This window comes from Sus scrofa, chromosome 17 (assembly GCF_000003025.6).
Source record: "Sus scrofa isolate TJ Tabasco breed Duroc chromosome 17, Sscrofa11.1, whole genome shotgun sequence".
Taxonomy (NCBI): domain Eukaryota; kingdom Metazoa; phylum Chordata; class Mammalia; order Artiodactyla; family Suidae; genus Sus; species Sus scrofa.
Window position 1 is genome coordinate 20274309 of NC_010459.5, and position 22676 is coordinate 20296984.

General features: G+C 36.9%; 1 long non-coding RNA gene across 2 annotated transcripts in view; it reads right to left on the reverse strand.

Annotated features, from left to right (window-relative positions):
* The window catches only part of LOC110257380, a 481953-nt gene that overhangs the window by 156347 nt on the left and 302930 nt on the right, over positions 1–22676 (reverse strand). The window lies entirely within an intron of this gene.

Here is a 22676-nt window from a genome sequence, read left to right on the forward strand (position 1 = left end):
ATGCAAAATGGGAATAAAATCCACTTTTCTGAAGGTAGAATTCTGGCTCTCTTGAAATGTATTTCTTCTTTGATACAAGAAGACGAATGCTTCTCTGGTTCAAGATCTCAAGAAAAAATCACCTCCATTGGTAAAGATGCCCAGTCTTTAATATCTAAGACATTATAAGTGGCTAAATTATAATTTTACATCACAATTTTACAATATTACAGTTGCCTACAGAAAGAGAGAAACTTTTAGCATCAATTGCCACATCCAAAGAGCCTAAAAGCCCAAAGCTACAGTCCTATAGAAAAACAAAATCATACAATAGCTGCTATAAGCCCAGACATAGTTTTTTGTATTCTCCTTTTATAGGTATATGCAATTGTCAAGAAAATGCTCATATTGGGGGATTTTTTTTTTTCTGCCTAAGACTTTGGCCAAAGACCATACCTACCCAGGAAGTAGAGTAGGGTGGTTATGTTCACCAGTTGGCATTGGTGCATGCTTCTAGCTCACCAATGCCAGAACAAATTTTTGTAGACACAGGAAGAGTATTGCATCTCAGGGGATGTTTTTATAGAGCTCTTCTTGAAAAGTTGCCTCTAGCCCTTCCAAGTACCTCACAGGTTGCCACACAAAACAGATCTCTCTGGATGCCAGTTTGTTTGACTAAAATGCTTTGGTTAAAGCACCAAGCCAGTCTCTCCCCAGAGTTATACTTAATGGGAATTAGGCCCAATGGCTATCCTTTAGCAATTGAAGGCTGTTTCAGGTAAGATTTCTCTTTTTTACCATCAGAGACGGACTTGATTTTAAAGCAATTTCTGTACTTGTAAAATTAAGGCATTTGCCAAAATTATGGTGATGGACATTTCTAGCCTTGGTTTTGCATTATCCATACATCTTTATGTTCAGGAGGAATCCCACAGCTATGAAAGCCAAAGCATAGGGTTATTCCTTTACATCACCTTAGGTCTGCTGGAGACTCTGTTTGGGGACTAAGTGTTAAACTGGATATGGACTCTGAGTTGGGACGGTGAATCTTGAGGATGCAGTGAAAAGGTACAGGCTCGGAAAGCCATTATGGCAGCATGACAGAGTGGATATGATGTGGGATGTCTGGTGATGTGGCAAGAAGTATCTGAGGTTGGTGAACTTAGCAGCGCAGAGACAAGTATATAGAGCAGTAGTCACAGAGGCAGGGGCGGGAGTACAGGGCTGCTGTGCAGAGGTGAGGGTACAAAGCAGGGACGACCAGTGGACTTTCCTGGAGCTGGGCCTCAGCTAGACCTTTGCTCTTCTTGATGCCTTTACAAGTCTATTTTCCAGGGTGCCTGTCTTTTCTGAGAATTCGTTACAGTATATGTATTTTTCATACTTGAGTTAAAAAAACTCACATTCTTTTGCCTGTAACCAAAAGCCTTTATTAATAAAATACTCTATTTCTAAAATTCTCAGATTTAACTTTTGAGAATTTTAATTTTATAATTCCTCATTAACTGTTTCCCAGAGTTTGTTCTTTTCTTTTTCTCCCCTTTTTGTTCTTTTTAGGGCTATACCTGTGGCATATAGAAGTTCCCAGGCTAGGGGTCGAACCAGAGCTGCAGTTGCTGGCTTATGCCACAGCCATAGCAATCTGGGATCCAAGCCAAGGCTGCGACCTACACCACAGCTCGTGCCAATGCTGGATCCTTAACGCACTGAGCGAGGCCAGGGATTGAACCTGCATCTTCATGTATCCTAGTGGGGTTCTTAACCTGCTGAGTAACAGTGGGAACCCCTGTTCTTTTCTTAAAACTCCCCTATTCGTGTCTGGAAGTTTTATCAGGTTCTCCATTAAACTCTGGGACACTGAACAATGTTTATACTTTATTGATATGCCAAACAAAGAAATGTAACTCTTTTATAGAACTGTTAAAGAAGTCCAGATAAACCTTTAGAAATCACACATAGCATCTGAGGTTCGAAATATTAATAGCATTTTCAGAAAATTATGCTGGAATAGTTGGACGTTTAACTATATGCAAACAAATAAACAATAAAGCAAAAACCTTCTACCCTAACTTCCACTATATTCAGAAATTAATATAAAATAGATCTTGATCTAAATTTACAATCTAAAACTATGAAATTCTAGAAGAAAATATAGAAAAAAAACTTCTATGACCTTGGGTTAGGCAAAGACTTCTTAGATATTACAAAAGCAGAGTCCAGAAAAGAGTAAATAATAAATTGAATTTAACTTGAATTTTAAAGTTCTTCACTTCAAAAGACATTCTTAAGGAAATAGAAGAATAGACCACAGGCTAGGAGAAAATATTTGTATACCACATATCTGATAAAATACTTACAGACAGAAACAAAAACAACAAAAAAACTCAAAATTTAGAAATATATTTCTAAAATTCAATTTTTAAAAATGGGCAAAAGAGCTGAATACAAATCTTAGTGAATGGATATCTCTTAAAACTGAGAAAAAATGCAGAGCATCATTAGCAACTAGGGAAATGCAAATTAAAACCAAAAAAGAGGCGTTTCTGATGTGGTTCAGCAGGTTAAGAATCAGACTAGAATCCATGAGGATGTGGGTTCAATCCCTGGCCTCACTCAGTAGGTTATGGATCCAGCACTGCCACAAACCCAAAAATATACCTCTAAGTACCAGAACAGCTGAAGTCAGCACCATCATCATCAAACTGACAATGGCAGATGCTGGCAAAATTCCACAGCAAGTGGGATTCTCATACATTGCCGGTGGGAATGCAAAACGGAAAGCAGTTTTGTAGTATTTTACAAATTTAAACATACATTTATCATATGACAAACACATACCTACACACACACACATTTTTATATATATAGTGTCTTAATTCATAATCACTAAAAACTGGAACGACCCAAATGTTATTCCATTGTGTAACAATAAAAAGGAAGAAACTATTAACACACACAACACCATGGAGAATCATGGACCACGAGTGCTAAGTGAAAAAAAGCCAGAGCCAAAAAGCTGCATACTGTGTGACTCCATCTAAATGACATTTTGCAAAAGGGAAAAGTAAAGAAAAAATAATCAGTGATTCTCAGGAGTTGTGCGTGCAATGGGGGGGTGTATTTGATTATACAGGCGACACAAAGGAATATTTGTGATGATAGATTGTTCCATGTCTTAATCGTGGTGGTGGTTATACAAATGCAAGTGTTTGTCAAAAACACATAGCACTGTTCCCTATAAAGACTGAATTTTATTCCATGTGAATTACACTCAAAAACTGATTTTAAAATATTAATAGTAAATTTTTTGCTCTCACATCAGGTACTAAAGAACTTGTTTATTTAACAACCATTTACTGTGTGCCTACTATGTGTCAGACCAGTTCTAAATGCATAAAAACATAGTGAATGAAATGCACAGGAATGTCTGCCTTTATGGAGACTGTATTTTTATCAGGAGAAACAGTGACAAATAAGTGTGATAAATAAGCTAGGAACACAAAACAATGCTTCTCAGATTTTACCCTACATATGACTCTAGAAGGCTTATGAAAACATAGATCCCTGTTCCCCACCCTAGTAATTCTGATTCAGCAGTTCTAGGGTGGAGCCTGAGAATATGCATTTCTAACAAGTTCCAGGTAATGCTGAGGTTGCTAGTCAGAAGACCACACATTGGGTAGTTCTGGCACAGGATATTAAGAATGTGGTGTTATAAATAAAAGAAAAACAATGACTAAAGGTGTGTTGGGAAGAAAGTCTGGGAAAGTACAGAGTGCAATTGTAAATAGTAGGTTTCACTGAGCAGCTAATTTGGGGCAGAAGCATGAGAAAAGGGAGGGAGGGAGTTGTAAAGATATCTGGGAAAAAGCATTTTAGCTCAATAAACAGTCAGAACTAAGGCCCTAAGGCAGAGGACATGTCCATGTTTTACAAGAATAGAAAGGAGGCCAGGATGACAGGGATAGAAAGAGTGAGAGGGAGGGTGGTAGGAGATGTGTTGAGAGGGATAATTACAGGAGGAGAGTGGGCAGAGAAAGGGAAGGCCTTTCACTTTTGCTCCAAGGAAAACATGAATCCACTGGAGGGTTGTGAACAGAGAATGACATCATCTGACTAATGTTTTACAAGACCCACTCTTGCCACTATGTTGAGAACAGACTAGACTAGAAGCAAATCAATCACTTAAGAGATGGTCTGAATAACCTAGATGAGAGATGACAGTGGCTTGGATCAGAATGGTAGAAATGGTAGTGGTAAAAGAGGACTACATTTTGAATATATTTTTGAGGTAAAGCCAATAGGGGTCCTTGATGGATTGGATGTTGCGTATCAGAAAAAGAGGGGTCAAGAGTGACTCCAAGATTTCAGACCTGAACAATATCCCTTAATAAATCTAATTGTTGACCAGATGGGGATTTGTCATATTAAGCCCCTTTTATTTGGCCTGTCAGTTTTCTAGTCCAGGAAAAAAAAAAATAATGAGACAGAATGAAGAAAGCCTATGTGGATTATGGGATACCATTGTGGGATACCTTTATGGGACCCATATGCATTACTGGAGTTTCAGCAAGAGATGAGAAGGATAAAGGAACAGAATGTTTATTTAAAGAAATGATGGTTGAGAAATTCCTGAATGTGGGGAATGATCTGGAAATCCAAGTTCAGAAAGCTCATAAATCCCCCAAATGATTCAACCCAAAGGATCTTCTCCAAACATACATTATAATGAAACTGTCTAAAATCAGAGACAAAGAGAAAAATCTTAAAAACAGTAGGAGAAAAAAAATTCCTCACATAAAAGGGAATTCCCAAAGGCTATCAGTAGATTTATCAGCAGAAATATTACCACTCAGTCCAGGAGAGAATGGGATTATATGTCCAGAGTGCTTGGAGAATAAAAATGCCAGGCAAGAATACATTATTCAGCAAATCTGTTCTTTAGAAATGAAGGTGATAAAGATTTTCCCCAATGAATAAAAGTTCATTACCACTTGTTTTGCCTAAATGAGCTATTCAAGCTGAAATAAAAAGATGTTAATAACATAAAACCATATGAAAATAGAAAATGCAATGGTAAAGATGGATAGATAGTCTAATTCTCAATACTCTAATACTGTAATATGGTGGTGATTTAGTCACTTAAATCAAGTATAAAGGCTAAAGACAAAAGTATCAAGTCTAACTATAGTAACAATAATTTATTTATGGATACACAATAGAAAAGGTATAAACTGTGGCATCAAAACCACAAAAGACCAGGAGGGGTAGCATAAGGACAGAGTTTTGGTATTTGATTTAAGCTCTTAGCAGCTAAAAATAGCAGCTGTTATAAATATATTTTATGGAAGCCTCATGGTAACCACAAAGCAAAACCCTACAAAATATACATAGAAGATAAAAAGAAGAGAATCAAAGCATACCACTACAGAAAATCATCAATTCAAAAGGAAGGCAGCAGGAGAGAAGGAAAGAAGTAAAGGAACTACAAAGAGGCCAGAAAACAATAAGATGGCATTAGCAAGTCCTTACCTCTCATAAGCACTTTTGTGTGTGTGTGTGTTGTGTACCTTTTGTCTTTTTAGGGCCACACCTGCAGCATATGGAGGTTCCCAGGCTAGGGGTCTAATCGGAGCTACAGCTGCGAGCCTACACCAGAGCCACAGCAATACCAGATCCGAGCTGTGTCTGTGACCTACACCGCAGCTCACAGCAACGCTGGATCCTTAACCCACAGAGCAAGGCCAGGGATCAAACTCACAGCCTCATGGTTCCTAGTCAGATCCGTCTGCTGCACCATGATGGGAACTCCATCATAATCACTTTAAATGTAAATGGATTAAATTCTCCAAATAAGAAACATAGAATGGCTAAATGGATAAAACAAGATCCAACTATGTGCTACCCATAAGAGATTCACTCAGCTTTATGTGTGTGTGTGTGTGTGTGTGTGTGTGTGTGTGTGTACACATACATATACATACATGGAGCATTCTCCAGTATAGATCATGTGTTAAGGCACAAATAAGTCAACAGATTTAAGAAGATTGAAAATATATATGCAGTAAATATGATTGTTCCAAAATACATGAGGCTAACATTGATAGAATTGAAGGGAGAAATAGCTATAAAATAATGATAGAAGACTTCAATATCCCACCTTCAAAAATGGATATAATAAGACAGAAAATAAATAAGTGGAGGACTTGAATAACACTACGGACCAATCAGACCAAAGAGATATCTATAGAACATACTGCCCAATAATAAAAGCATACACTTTTTTTTTTAAATGTACATGGACATTCATCAAGTTAGGCCATACGTTAAGCCACAAAACACATTTTAATACAGTTTTAAAAACTGAAAAAATATCTTTGCCAATCGCAATGGAATGAAACTAGAAATCAATAGCTGCAGAGTATGTTTAGTCAGTTATGATGGAGCATGATAATGTGAGAAAAAAGAATCTATACGTGTGTGTAACTGGGTCACCATGCTATACAGTAGAAAATTGATAGAACAGTGTAAACTGCTATAATGAAAAAAAAAATCATTGTATAAAAAAATATTTTAAAAAAACTAGAAAAGTCCAACTTCAAGAAGCAAAAAAAAAAAAAAAAAAAATTACAGGAGAAAACCCAAAATATCCACAAATACGTGGAAATTAAATAACACACTCTTAAACAACCAACAAGTTTAAAAAAGAAATCACAGGAAAATTAAAAATATTTTGAGAAACATAAAGATGAAAATACAACATTATGGGATGTAGTGAAAGCAGTGCTAAGAAGCAAAATCTATCATTGTAAACACTCACATTAAAAACAAAGATCTTGGAGTTCCCGTCATGGCTCAGTGGTTAACAAATCTGACTAGGAACCATGAGATTGTGGGTTCAATCCCTGGCCTTGCTCAGTGGGTTAAGGATCCGGCATTGCCATGAGCTGTGGTGTAGGCTGCAGACACAGCTCGGATCTTGAGCTGACGTGGCTCTGGTGTAGGCTGGCAGCTATAGCTCCGATTGGACCCCTAGCCTGGGAACCTCCATATGCCACGGGTATGGCCCTAGAAAAGGCAAAAGACAAAAAAAAAAAATAATAATAAAAAATAAAATAAAAACAAAAATCTTAAACTATCAACCTAACTTTATATATTAAGAGGCCAGAAAAAAAGAAGAGCAAACAAAACTCAGAAGGAAGGAAATAATAAATATTAAGACAGAGATAAACAAAAGAGAGAACAGAAAAACAATAGAGAAAAACAATACACTCAAGTTTTGGTTATTCAAAAAGATCAACAAATTAACCAAACTGTAGCTAGATTGAATAAGAAAACAAAAGAGAAAACTCAAATGATTAACACATGAAAGAAAGAAGGAGAAATTCTAGCCATTTTACAGAAATTTAAAAAGATTATAAGACAGCACATTGGACAATTCTATGCAACAAAATGCATAACTTAATTGAAATGGACAAATTCCTTTAAATACACAGCCTACCAAGATGGAATTATAAAGAAACAGAAAATCTGAACAGTCTTATAACTAGAGAGGAGATTGATTCAATAACTAAAATCCTATCAACAATGAAAAGCCAAAGAACAGACTAATTCACTGGTAAATCTTAACATTTTTTAAAAAATGAATTAAGCTGATCCTTCTCAAACACTTCCCAAAAATTAACAAAGGGGGAACATGTTATTTTATTTTTATTTTTATTTTGTAATTATTTCTGGCCACACCTGTAGCATGCAGAAATTCTCAGGCCAGGGATCAAACCCATGCCACAGCAGTGACCAGAGCCACAGCAGTGACAACACCAGATCTTTAATGCACTGAGCCACCAGGGACCTCCCAGGGAGAGAACCTTTTATAACCATTCCATGAGGCCAGAATTACCAAAATACCAAAGCCCAATGAAGACCCGACATGAAAAGACAAATACAGACCAATATCCCTGAAGATGATTGATGCAAAAATTAACTGAATATCAGCAAACAGGTTTCTATATCACATTAAAAGAATTATACATCCTGACCAAGTGGGATTTATTCTTGGAATGCAAGAATGGCAATATATGAAAATCAATTAATATGTCACATTAACAACATGAAGGGAAAGAAAAAACACAAAATCATTGCAATTGGTTCAGAAAAAGCATCTGATAAAATTCAATACACTGTCATCATTAGGAAAAAACTCAATTGGGAATAGAAGGAAAACTATCTCAACAGAATAATGTCCTTATAAGAAAAATCAACAGCTAACATCATACTCAATTGTGAAAGACTCAAAGCTTTTCCTTTAACATCAGGAACAAGACAAGGGTGCCTACTTTCACCCCTACTATACAACGTAGTACTGAAAATCGCAGCCAGAATAATTTTTCAAGAAAAATAAATGAGGCATACAAATTAAAAAGGAATAAGTATAATTATTTTTGCTCACAGACAATGTGATCTTATATGTAGGAAATCCTAGACTCCGCAAGTTAGAATTAATAAGTGAATTCAACAAACTTGAAAGATATATAATCGACATGCAAAAATTAATTGTGTTTCTATACAATTACCAGCCATACTAAAGGAGGACACTGGAGAAAATTGGAGGAGATTGCTAAAGTAAACCATCTTTCAGGAAATTGAAGATTGGTCTTCTGTTGATTTAAGATGATTATTCTGTAAAAGACTTTCCAGTGTGTAAGGCAAAACTGCCCAACTGTTTATAGCCACAAATTGGTTTTCTTTGTTTTTACTTTGTCTTTTGCTCTCTGTGTTATGATTTGATGTGGGTTTGTGTTTATACTTGCATGATTCCATGTTAAGCCTCAAATAAAAGTATCCTTATGTGATTATTTTTTTAAAAAAATACTCATTGTTCACTAACAATAAACAATCCGAAATGGAAATTAAGAAAGCAATTTCATTTACAATAGCATCAAAAATTATAGTTCTTAGGAATAAGCTTAACAAAGGAGGCAAGGCTTTTATACTAAAAACTATAAAAAATTACTTGAAAAAAAACTTTAAAATGCCAATAAGTGGGAAGACATCATTATGTACATGGCATGGAAAACTAAATATTAAGTGACAAAACTGCCTGAAACAATCTATAGATTAAGTACAATCCCTACCAAAATCCCAATGACTTTTTGGCAGAAAGACAAAAGTCAATTCTAATATTCATATGGAATCTCAAGGGACTATGACCAGCCACAAGTATCTTCAAAATAAACAATAAGGCTGGAGATCTCAAAACTTTTTATTTCAAAATGTATTTCAAAGCTCTATAATCAAAAAAGAGTGTGGTACTGGCACAAATACATATAAACCGATGATGTAGAATGGAGAGTCCATAAAGAAACCCTCACTTACATGGTCAAAAGATTTTTCAACAAAAATGTCCAGACCATTCAATGAGGAAGGACATTCTTTTTAGCAAGACTAGATATTCATATTCAAAAGAACGAAGTTGGTTGCCTACCTTATATCATACTCAAAAATCAATTGGAAAAGGATCAAAGATGTAAGTGTAAGAACTAAAGCTAAGACTCTTTCAAGGAAACAGAAGGGGAAAGTTTGATGACAATGGATTTTACAATGATTTCTTGGATAGGACACAAAGACACAGGCAGAAAAAATAAAAACAGATAAATTATACTGTACCAAATTAAAGTTTTGTGCATCAAAGGAAATTATCAAAAGTGTTAAAGGGAGACTAGAATGTGAGAAATATTTACAAATTATGTATCTGATAAAGGTTTATTATCCAGAATATATAAAGAATACTTACAGCTCAACAAAATACCAAATAACTGAATTTAAGAAGAGAAGGACATAAATATATATTTCTCCAAAGAAAATAGACAAATGGTGAAGAGTCACATGAAAAAATGCTTAATGTCACTAATTATTGGGGAAATGAAAAGGAAAACCACAATGAGATAGTATTTCATACCCATTAGGATGACTATTATTTAAAAAATAAAAACAAGTGTTGGCAAGGATATAGATAAATTTGAATACTTGTGTACTTCTAGTGAGAATGTAAGATGGTGCAGCCACTACTGAAAACAGTATAATAGTTTCTCAAAAAACTGAAAATAGAATTATAATATCCTGCAATTGTACTACTAAGTATGTACTTGAAAGAATTATAAGTAGGAAGTTAAATAGATACTAGTAGAACCCTTGTCCATAGCAGCATTATTCACAATAGCCAACAGGGGAAAGAACTCAAGTGCCTTCAGCAGATAAAGTAATAAATCAATGTGGTATATATAGCAGTTCCCTAGTGGCCTAGTGATTAAGGATCCAACATTTTCACTGTTATGGCTCGGCTCACTTCTGTGGCGCAGGTTTGATCCCTGACTTGAGAACTTCCATATGCCAAGGGTGTAGCCTCCCAAAGAATGTGGTATATACATACAGTGGAATACTATTTAGTCTCAAAAAGGAATGGGATTCTGGCACATGCTGCAACATGGACAGACTTGAGGACATTATGCTCAGCTAAAGAGGCTAACTACAAAAGGACAAACTGTATGATTCTTGTTATGTGAGGTACCAAGAGTAGTCAAATTCATAGAGACAGAAATTAGAACAGTAGCTACCAGGGGCTTGGGGGAGGAGCAAAAGAGAAGTTACTATTTAATATATACAGTTTCAGTTTTGCAAGATGAAAAAGTTTTCAGCAATACATACTGGTGATGGTTACACAATGTAAATTTACTTAATGCCACTAAACTGTACATTCAACAATGGCTAAAATGCTGAAAAAATAGTAGAGGTCAACTGTAAGATATTGAGGATTTAGGTATAAACATAGAACACTTCTGGGCTTGGCAATTTGGGTTACACTCATAATGTTTGCTGGTTAAGTGGCACAATGGAATCATGTGACTACAGAATAAACAAAAGGTGGAAATAAATGATGGGGAAGAAGGTATTTCTAATGAGAAGTTTGGCAAAGATATTAAAAGAGTTTCCACTTTTAGTGGTGGTACTTTATTCCAGAACCTTGGTTGTATTGTTACTGCTACAATGTACTTTTTTCCCTTTGTTGCCATGTTATCTAACTTAGTAAATTAAAATAATTCAAAAGGTGGCCTAGGCCATTTTCGTCTTTTTGATATTTTACTGTTAAAAAAACAAAACAAAACAAAACAAAACAAAAAAAACCACAAAGGTTTCCCTTCACTAACATTAGTATTGTTAATAAAAACAATGACATTATTCGTTTCTACCATTAGTTTAAAAATACTATTTTCTATTCCTAGAATGATTTTGTCATGGCAGCATTATTACCTCCTTTGACAGATAACAACAAAAATTAAGTTGAGGCACCCCAGGGTCTCAAAGCAAGTGTTCAAAGAACTGCAGGTGTCACTCAAAGCTAATGCTCCTGAACTCCAGAGTGTGGCTGCAGAGTAAGGATACTCAGTTCTCCTTGCTCACTGGGGGACAGGGACATGAGGTGATGCCATTTATCATGTTACAGCCACCAATGATACCTGGCACACACAGGTTCTAGGTAAGTAACTACCACCTAGAAGAAGGAAAAGTAAGAGAAGTACCCTTCAAGGCAACTTAGAAAATAAAAAGAAAGCTGCATGGGCAAGGGCATGGAAATCTGCTGAATCTGACACATGCACATTCCATCATGATCTAAAAAATAAAAATAAAAATAAAAGAATCTATGAAAGTACCAAAGACATGACCTTCATCCTCCAAGGAACACAGTCGTAGAGCTGCTTTGAACCTCCCCAGTCCCCGTGAGAAAATCCTGGCTGGCAGGGCCCCCTGATGAAAGAGAAACGACTCTTTGTGTGAGATTTAAAGCATTTCTAATTTGAAAGCAGACCTAATTGCACATACTACTTATACACACGCCATGTGGAAATAATAAGTATACTTATGATGGAAATGTTTGCTTCATTTATTATGCTAGGAGTTTTTCCAAGAAGTGGAAACAATGGTTAGGAGTGACATTAAGTATGTGACTGGGTTTCTTTTCCTGAGTATTTTTATGAATGCGTAATTTTAAAATATTACTACCCCACAGTAAGGCACATGGCTTCTGATTTGTGGGGATATTTTATGGGTTTAAAAGGAAGAGGTTGGCCCTCAGAAAACATAGGCAACATCAGAATAAGACAATGGTGAAAGCTGAGATTTGAAATTGTGTTCTTCAAGAATTTGGGGGAGCTCCCTGGTGGGTGCAGTGGGCTAAGGATTGGGCATTGCCACTGCTAGGGTACAGGTTTGACCTATGGCCCCAGAATTTCTACATGACACAGGCATGGCCAAAAAAAAATAAAATTGAGATCTGTAGGAAATAGGCTTCAACTCCTCCACCATGAGATAGGATTTTTCTACATTAAGACTTGGAATAGAAGTTTGAGTATGGTAACAGTGACATCACAGATTGGGTGGTTTTCTGAAGTGGGTGACCAAAACACTTTTCAGGGTGAAATTAGATAAAGTCACTGTTTTCTGGACACTGTTAGGCAGGAAGATTTGAAAATGCAAATACACTTGTGAGGACCCACCTATCCATGAAATGTGTGAATTCCGTTTCAAAATGGCAAGAAGTTATGTTGGAATATGAATGTTGTTTGAGTTAGTTAATGTTGCATCACAAACCATCCCCCAATTCTATGACTACAAGCAATAAGCATGTATCATTGCTCATGATGAGCTTTACTGTCAGTCTGGGCTGACCTCCCCTGGGCTACCTCATGCATGTGCACTCAGTTATGGGCCAGGAAGACAATTTGGCTGATATTGGTTGGGCTCTCTTATTGTTTGGTGGTTGCTTTGGGGCTGGGAGGTCATGGATAATTTCAGCTTTGTTCCTTGTGACCTCATCTTTCATTGTCCAGCCCACACTTGTTCACATGGTGGATGATGGTTTCAAGAGAGTGAGAAACTCTTCGTACCTCTACTATAATTCCTCACCTCCAAACACACACACACATACATGTATATACACATACGAGCATGCATACACACATACATGCATACACATACATACACTGACAATTAGAACTGAGTAGGCAATTTTTAACAAAAAGAGGTTAAATGAATATTGCAGGGCTAAAAATCCATGCATAAGTGATTTTAACACCTCTTTCTCACATAGGAAAAATAGCCAAATATCAATAAAATTTAAAGGGAAGATTTGAACAGATTGTTTAACAACCCTTGGCCTCACAGCCACATGTGGAACACAATACCCAACTGCCAAATATGTGTATTCCTTTCAATCTACATGTGTCATTTACAAAAACTGACCTTTTTATAGGACCACAAGAAGAATTCGGTCATTTCAGGTATTGGGGTTAGATTTAGTATTTAAGGTGTTAGGTTTAGGCCAGAAGTTAGGAATAGTTCTATGCTTATGTTTAAGTTGAGGGTTAGCCTTTAGATGTAGAGCTACTATTTGGGGTATAATTTGGATTAGTGTTAGATTAAAAATTAGGGTTCTTATTTTGCTAGTGTTAGAGTTAGCATTAGTTTTAATATTAGGACAAGAATTAGTGTTAGAACCCCTACTTCACATTATTCTTAAAAATCAATTTAAATTGGAGTATAATCCTAAATGAAAAAACAAAAAACGAAAAAGCAAAAAAAGTAGGTATTTTAGAAAACAAGAAACTATTTCCCTGACAATGAGGAAGGGAAAGATTTTTAAGATAAGAAAAAAAAAAAGATTGATAAATTGTACTATATTAACATGAACAACTGAGGTTAATCCAAAGTCACCATTAAGTCAGTGGGAAGGCAAACCACCCCTGGGAGGAGACATTTGAACACAGAGAACCAAAAACAACTTGCCTTGAAAACATGTAAAGAATATCTCTAAACTAATAAGGAAAAAGAGGACAACCCAAGATGCCGGAAGATTTAAAGATTTAAAATATCCACAGTGGTGATAAAATTGAGCAACAGAAACTTTCAAACACTGTTGGTAAGACAATAAATTGTTGCAGTCACTTTGGAAAAGAGATTATCAGTACGGAGCCCACTTGAAGATACAAAGGCTGTATGATCAAGCAATGCCACTTGTGTAGGTAGCAACAAAGACAAAATTGTGTGCTCATGGGGACCAGGATAGAAGTTCATGAATATTCATAGTAGTATTGTTGTGTTCTTAGGAGCCTGAAACTTGGAAATAATCCAAATTGCATCATCGGTAGAATGGATAAACATAATGACTGAAAACAGCTAGACACAATAGAGTACCTACAGACTGGATCCCATTTATGAGGGCTCAGTAGTAAGAACAATTAAGTTACCTTGCTTAGGGTTGCAGCCTTAGACATCAAGGACATGATAATAATAAGGTCAGAAGAAGCTATCATCAGGAAAGTGAGGGATTTCTGGAATGTTGGCCAGTTCATAATCTGCATCGTGACTACATAGGTATTTTCTTTACTATAATTTATTAAATTGTACGTTTTTGTGGACTTTTCGGTAAGTATGCTATATGTCACAAAAAAGGTTAAAACTATATTAATGACTATGATGAATTTCAAGATTTGGAGTTACAATTATTTAATGATTGATCTCATTGCTCAATATTTACATTGCCTTCTCTTGTTTTTCCTGTTCAAAATAGTGTTTCCCCAGACAAATGTTTTTTAACTGGCTTGTTAGAATAAATTCTTGGAAGAAAGACTGGGCCTGGGCAAGGGGAGTTTTAATAGGTTCTTAATACAATATGAATTTTTTTCTAAAAATACTGTGCAAGCTGCATTCTCTATAATGTAAGGATTTCTGAATCACTGCACAGTCACCAGTGTCAAATATTGTAGTTATGATAATATCTGATTGTTATAATTTGCATTTATTTTATTTCTACCTAGTACAATTAAACTTTTTCAAATATAACATAGTGTTAACATTGAGGGATCAAGAATCAAATTGCTGAGAATGAAATTCTGGCTCCACCCCTTACAGATTGGATGGATGTTATCTAAGATCTTTGAGGTTCAATCTCCATACACATATTACAGCAGAAGTTGTAGTGATAATTAAATAAGTTTATCCATGTAATAAAAACAATGCACTTGCTGGCACATGTTAGGTCCTCTGCAAATTATATATGTGGACAGTGTTAGAGGAAGAATTGGAGAGGTGGAGCACTGGAGGGTGGAGGGAGCAATGGAGGAGGGAAGGAGGGAGGGAAGATGGAAAGGAGAGAGAGAAGGAAGTAATGGAAGGCAGGTGATTGATGGAGGAAGGGAAGAATGTTTTGGGGGGAGGGAGGAAAGAGAGGAGGAAGATTTGAAGGTTGGCAAATAAGGGCTGATAGAGGACGGTCTAGAGGGAGTGATGGATCAAATGATGGAGAGTATGGTAGAGATTACCAGTTCTCCAGTCCTTTCTGACAACTTCTGATCCCTTTGAGAATTTAGCTTTCAGAATTTAAGAAACAATGTGGAGATAGGCTACATTGTTGTCAAGGGCAAACGATCAAAGCTTTGGAGGCAGCCTGTCTGGTTCTATCAGTCTTTAACAACGTGCTCTGGGACAAAGTCCTTTCTAACTACTGCATACAATAGAGCTGGTGACATCTAATGTTCACTGTCTACAAGGAAACTAAATAAGATAGGGTACATGAAGCATATATCTCCAGGCCTGGCTCACAGCATCTCTCCAAAAAGGATGATGTTCTCCTTAATGTTGGTGGATAATAGCGAAGAAAGTATTAAAAATGGCTTAAAATGTTGCTGGCTCTAAAATTCCTAAATGTTAAATACGAGAATGTTATTAAAAATTCATCATCTATTAAAGGCACATAAGTATATGTGTGTGAGTGAGTGTGTGTTTGCCCATTCAGGGTAGAATAGAACAAGAAGGGTAACGAGAGAAATGGAGGAGGTGTTCCTTGACTCAGCCTGGGTGTCAGGAAAGTCATGGACATTCTCAGCACTGTTTGGCAGCCGAATATACATACATGGTCTTTTTCATACATATATATGTATATAGTAACTGAACTTTATATATATATATATATATATATATATGTATATATATATATATATATAGTAACTGAATCACATATATATAGAAAGTGAATCGTGTATATATGTGTGTGTGTGTGTGTGTGTGTGTGTGTGTGTATAGTAACTGAATCACTTCACTGTATACCTAAAGCGAACACAATACTGTAAGCCAACTACACTCCAACAAAACTTTTTTTTTTTTCTAAAGGATAGCATGGATTTCTCACTGTGGCTCAGCAGGTTAAGAACCAGACATAGTATCTGTGAGGATGCAGGTTCAATCCCTAGTCTCACTCAGTGGGTTAAGGATCCAGCGTTGCCTCAAACTGTGGCATAGTTCATGGGTGCGACTCAGATCCAGCATTGCTGGGTCTGTGGTGTAGGCCTGCAGCTGCAGTGTTGATTTGACCCCTAGTCCAGCAATTTCCATATACCACAGGCATGACCATAAAAAAAAAAAAAATTGAATAAGTGAATAAAAAGGATAGCATGTTAAAAATTGGATTAGTCTCTCTTTACATTCATATCATTGGGTTTAACCAAGACATATCTTGTTCTTTTCAGTAGTATTCCAAATATGCTCAAGAATAACCAACTTCAAAAAAAGAGAGAACCAAAAATATAAAAGCAAAGGTCAATGGGGACCTTACTTCATGGTGTCAGTGACGCTAGCGAAATTACTGAATGCCTTAATTAAGCTTGTCAGCCTACCTGCCATTCCTATAAGTCCTATTAACAAATCCTAAAAGCTCATTAAACCTAATAAAAGGGAAAAAAACTCTGGGAATCAGGTTACATAAAAGAAAAAGATTCCACATATAAGTGATATTGTATGGTATTTGTCTTTCTCTGACTTACTTCACTTAGTATAAAAACCTCTAGTTGCATCTATGTTGCTGCACATGGCATTATATCATTTTTTTGTGTGTAGCTGAGAATCTCTTGGTATAGATCATGATGGAAGATAATATGAGAGAAGGAATGTATTCATATGTATGACTGGGTTACTTTGCTATACAGTCAAAACTGTAACATTGTAACTGGGACATTGTAAATCAATTATATTTTAATTTAAAAAAAGTAAAAGAAGAAGACAGTGCAGTCTCCAAGGAGCTACAACATAGTCATTTATGAACAATGTCAGTTATATCATGTAAAATATGCATTAAATATAGTAGAAGGTTGTCAAGTAGGCTAATGGACCTGATAGCTGAACTTCTTTCCCATAGTTCAAAACAAGTGATGGCTCTGGGGTCTGCTGAAAATCCTTCCATTTTTTGGCCTAAAAGAATATCAGGTTCAAATACACAAATATATTCCCTCCTGAAACCATTACCTCCCTCAGCAATGGTTAACCTCCCCTTTCTCTAAATCTGGAAACCTAGTTACTAAGCGAGCTTCCTTTGAACATGTTTCCACACATGTTACTTTTGAAATAATTTAACCCTATTGAGCTGATAACAATAGCTTTTAAGATTAAAATACAGTAACAAGGAAAGTAAAATCATTGGTCTTTAAAAATCACTTCTGGAATTCCCATTGTGGCTCAGCGGGTTAAGAACTGACATTGTCTGGGAGAATGCGGGTTCATCCCTGGCCTCACTCAGTGGGTTTAGGATCTGGCATTGCCACAAGCTGCAGTATAGGTCAAAGATGTGCCTTGGATCCAGTGTTGCTGTGGCTGTGGTATAGGCTGAAGCAGCTCAGATTTGATTTGACCCCTAGCCTGGGAATTTCCATATGCGATAGGTGAGGCCCTAAACAAACAAAACTGTCTTATCTGTGCTGTTAATACATTGCTTGGTGTTAGCTTGCAATGACGATCTTTCTTTGAGATGTTAAGGGATCTCACCTAATGATCACCTATACAAAAAAAAAAAAAAAAAAAAAAAAAAAAAAAGCTTTGGCATGATTGTCCATGGGTTTAAAGATATGTGTAGCAAAAGGAGCTGACACTTTATTTTGTATAATTCCTCTGACTTATATCACAGTTGAAGGAGATTTTTAAGATGTTTCTTTTATGATATTGACCCATGAGAGGTTTATAGACATCTAAGCTCTAACTTAAATTAGAATCCAAGCATAAAATAGCATTTGGCTCAGAAGTGAAATGTGTGTATGTTCTGTGTACATGGGTTTATTTTGGTGAAGAAAGCTGGTAAAGTTGATTTTGAGGCAGGAGACATATTTGATAACAAGGTAATCAGCCATCCTGTCTTCATCTGAACTGTGACCAAAAGCAGAACAAATTCTCTCTATCTCTCTCTCTCTCTCTCTCTCTCTCTCTCTCTCACACACACACACACACACACACACACACACACACACACACACGCCAAAGACAGAAGTTTCAACATGGAAAGTTGAATTATCTGAACAAGGGAGGTTATATTCTCCCACTCTTGAGCTCCATCATAAGTGATCTTTACCAAGTACCAAGATCATTTTTATGCTTGTCTTCCTATGCAAAGGATTGTGTTTTAAATTTTTTTTTTTTGCTATTTTTCTAGAAAAAGAAGTGGAGAAAAGAGGAAATGAGTGGCTGACTGGTCCTATCTCACTGGAGAAGAATAAATAGTACTTGAAGTGAAACCAAATTTAATGTTTCCCTTTAGTCTTTATGTTCCTTGATAGCTCTGCAACAATTATGAACATGATAACTCTTATTTCTGTTTTAAAATGAAAACAGCCTTACCATTTATCTTTTATTACTTAGCTCACTTGTAGTAATTGTAAAAAAGTTGATCAATACAGAGAGTAATCAAAAGAAAGTAAAATGCATCTAAAGTCTTCTGATCATCACTCTAATAATGGGTTAACCATTTTCAAGATTTTAAAGATAATCTTGTATAAATCAACTATAATAAAAATTTTTAAATGATCATCTTGGTGTTCTCACTGTGGCTCAGTGGGTTAAGAATTCAGCTGCTAGAGTTTCTGTCATGGCTCAGTGGTAACAACTGGACTAGGATCCATGAGGATATGGGTTAAATCCCTGGCCTTGCTCAGTAGGTTAAGGATCCGGTATTGCTGTGATCTATGGTGTAGGACACAGACATGGAACAGATCCACGGCTGTGGCATAGGTCGGCAGGTGTAGCTACAGTTTCACCCCTAAGCAGAAAAAAACAAACAAAAGAAAGAAAAGAACTTAACTATAGTGGCTCGGGTGGCTGCAGAGGTGCAGGTCTGATCCCCAGCCAGTGTGGTGAGTTAAAGGATCCAGCACTGCTGCAGCTGCAGTGTTGGTCACAGCTGCTCCTCAGATTCAGTCCAATTTCTGGCCCAGGACCTTCCATATGCTGCAGTTGCGGCCATAAAAAAATAAATAAATGAAACAAAGATCATTTTCCCTGATACCATTCTAGGCTTAAACAGATAATGTCCATATAATTTACATAAACGAGATGTTTTGTCACTTACTATTTAACTCATCAATATACCAAGTGCATTTATATAGTTCAGTAATATAGACATACCTCACCTTTCCATTACTATTCCACAGTACTCCACTGAATATATGAACCACAGTTTATCTTGTCTGTCTTTAATTGATAAACACTTAGGTTGTGTCGGAGTTCCCATCGTGGCTCAGTGGTTAATGAATCCGACTAGGAACCATGAGGTTGCAGGATCGATCCCTGGCCTTGCACAGTGGGTTAAGGATCTTGTGTTGCCATGAGCTGTGCTGTAGGTTGCAGGCGTGGCTTGCATCTTGCGTTGCTGTGGTTCTGGCTGTAGGCTGGTGGCTACAGTTCCAATTCGACCCCTAGCCTGGGAATGTCCATATGCCATGGGAGCAGTCCAAAAAACGGCAAAAAACAAACAAACAAAAAAAAAAAAACTTAGGTTGTGTCCAATGTCTTACTACAGTAAACAGACCTGCTATGAAATGTTTCAAATGCCTTGATTGCCTTCTGCTGAAATGTCCAAGTTCTTTTGTGGTCTTTTTTGGCCACTTTATCATGGGTCATTTTAGAATTCTTGCACCCACTTTCTGAGATAAGACATGCTCTGGGGGCAGAATAATGGGTTTGAATCCTAGGGCTATGACTCCATGGCTCTGTAACTTTGGACATTATTTTGTATATTTCTGTGCCACAGTTTCTGAGCTACAAAATCAAGATAATAATGTGCACATTCCAAAGTGTCTGATGATCAAATATAAAAAAAACATGTATCATGCATAGTATATGTGAGCTCAATACATTTCAATGACTGGAATTATCTCATCACTCAGTTTCTAAAAAACATGTCTGAAAACTATTTCCCATGTCTTCACAATCTTCCCTATTCAAGATTTCCAAGTTACATTTTTCACCCACTTTCTTTGTGCAAGCATCATTTCAGATTCTCAAATTCCTGGAAAACATTTATGCTGGATATTCTAATGGCCCATAAATGCTATACAGATAAAACAGTCACCAATGACCACAGCACAAGTCTTCAGGTCATAGTTTATAGCTCCTCCTCCTGTAGGCATGTTCAGTCAGTCACTAATTCCTCCCAAGTTCATGTTTCCTCTGTGCCTACCATATCCCTCTCTCTGTCCATCACCCTATTTCCAGCTGAGGCCAGACCCTGGTGGGCTCACACTCAGATTATGAGACTAAAACTTCCTTTAGGGACACAATGGTTTCCTCTAAATGACATGTCAAGGGGAAGTCCAGTACACGCCAAGATCAAACCGCTGTTGCCATTAGTGCGTCAGGATTTAGGAGCCTGGAACCCTACACTCTTCTCCTTCATCTTCTCCAGATGCCCCCCAAAATAAATAAGCCCCAACCACTCCCATGGGGAAAGGAATTCCCCTCCCAGTTTCCACTGGCTTTCCCTCTAAGATCTTCTGCAAACAGGAGAAAATATAATCAATGTAAAAAATCTTACCATAGTCATCACACTCCCCTCACCCAAAATCTATACACGGTTCCTTTCAAATTTCCTCACTGACATTCAAGCCCCTCCCACAAACTCCAAATTTATCCCCAAGAAATCTACCAATATCTATCAATCAATAGGCATTTGCCAACGTAGCCAAATGGGAATCCACACCTTCATCTTATTCTTGCACATCCCGGGGGCTTCCCTCCACCCATATGTTCTGCTACCCCACGAACTTGTCAGAATTCCTGTTGTGACTCAGTGGTAACCAGCCTTACTAGTATCCATGAAGGTTCGATCCCTGGCCTTGCTCAGTGGGTTAAGAATCTGGCATTGCCACGAGCGGTGGTGTAGGTCACAGACATGGCTCAGATCTGGAGTTGCTGTGGCTGTGGTATAGGCTGGCAGCTGCAGGTCCAATTCAGTCCCTAGCCTGGGAACTTCCATATGCTGCATGTGTGGGGCTAAAAAGACAAAAAAAAAACAAAAAAAAAAAACAAAACAAAACAAAAAAACTTGTTTAAACTCTGCCTCCCCCATGTTGCTTCCACAGTCATTATAAGGTTCTTCTCAGACCTGAGCACCTTTTTATCTGACCTGCAGAAGGATCATGTATTTCTCAGTAGTATCCCCACCATCTTTTTGTATGAGAATGTGTCACATTTTCTAAAATTTAAATGTATTTCTACCTCTCTGTGTCCAGACTCTCATACATGTCTGGATTTCAATCATAGTAGCTGGTATCCTTGGAAGCAATGTGCTCCCATGAGGCAAAATTTAAGATGTTATGAAGGATTGAAGAGCTATGAGTGATGCTACCGGGCAGTTTAATTCCCATAGGTAGCCAACAATGTAACTTTAGGGGTGACTATATTCATCCCCTTGTTACATACTATTGCCAATCTGGTTACTGTGAAAAAAAAAAATTGGTTTGTGTTCTTTGGGAAAAGTACTGTATTTATATAATAAAAATACAAATAATGTGCCAAAGTTCTACAGTAAATATAAGTGTCCTTATCACTCGAAAGTCCTTGTCCCTTTGTTCTGCTTGAAGGTTTCCACTGTTGCAAATTTCTTGGTGATTATCTTACAATCATATTTTGACCCTTGGTGATTATCTTACAAACATAAAATCTTCTGTTCCATTGCAAAATTATATTTCAATTCTATAATTGTTCACATCATCTAGGCAGACATCATAAAACTCCTCATCCACAAAGATAATTGCATGGAAAAATAATCTCCGAAGACCCAATCCATCTATACCCCCATGCAAGGTATCCCCCATCCCCAGTTTTAGACATTTGGGTTTTGTTTGTTTGTTTTGGTGTTTTTGTTGTTTTAGGGCCATACCTGCAGCATATAGATGTTTCTAGGCCAGCTGTCCAACCGGAGTAGTAGCCGCTGGCCTATGCACAGACATAGCAACGCTGGAACCTTAACCCACTAAACAAGGCCAGGGATTGAACCCGCATCCTCATGGATACTAGTTGGTCTCATTAATGGCTGATCCACAACAGGAACTCCTAGACATTTGTTAATGCACCTCATTGACCCTTGAACTAGACTCAATCTCCTCCAACTCCCAGTTTAATAAGTCAGATCAGCCCTACTATAACCTCTACTACACAAACACCTAGAAGAGAAATTTTGACTCCAGAATGTTAAGGTGGGACCTATGCAATTGACAAGAGCAAACTTCAAGAAAAAGAGATTAACCATGAAAAAAAAAAAAAAAAAAAGAAAGTTTCTTGTTATGGAGTTCCCACTGTGGCACAGTGGGTTAAGAATCCCAATGCAGTGG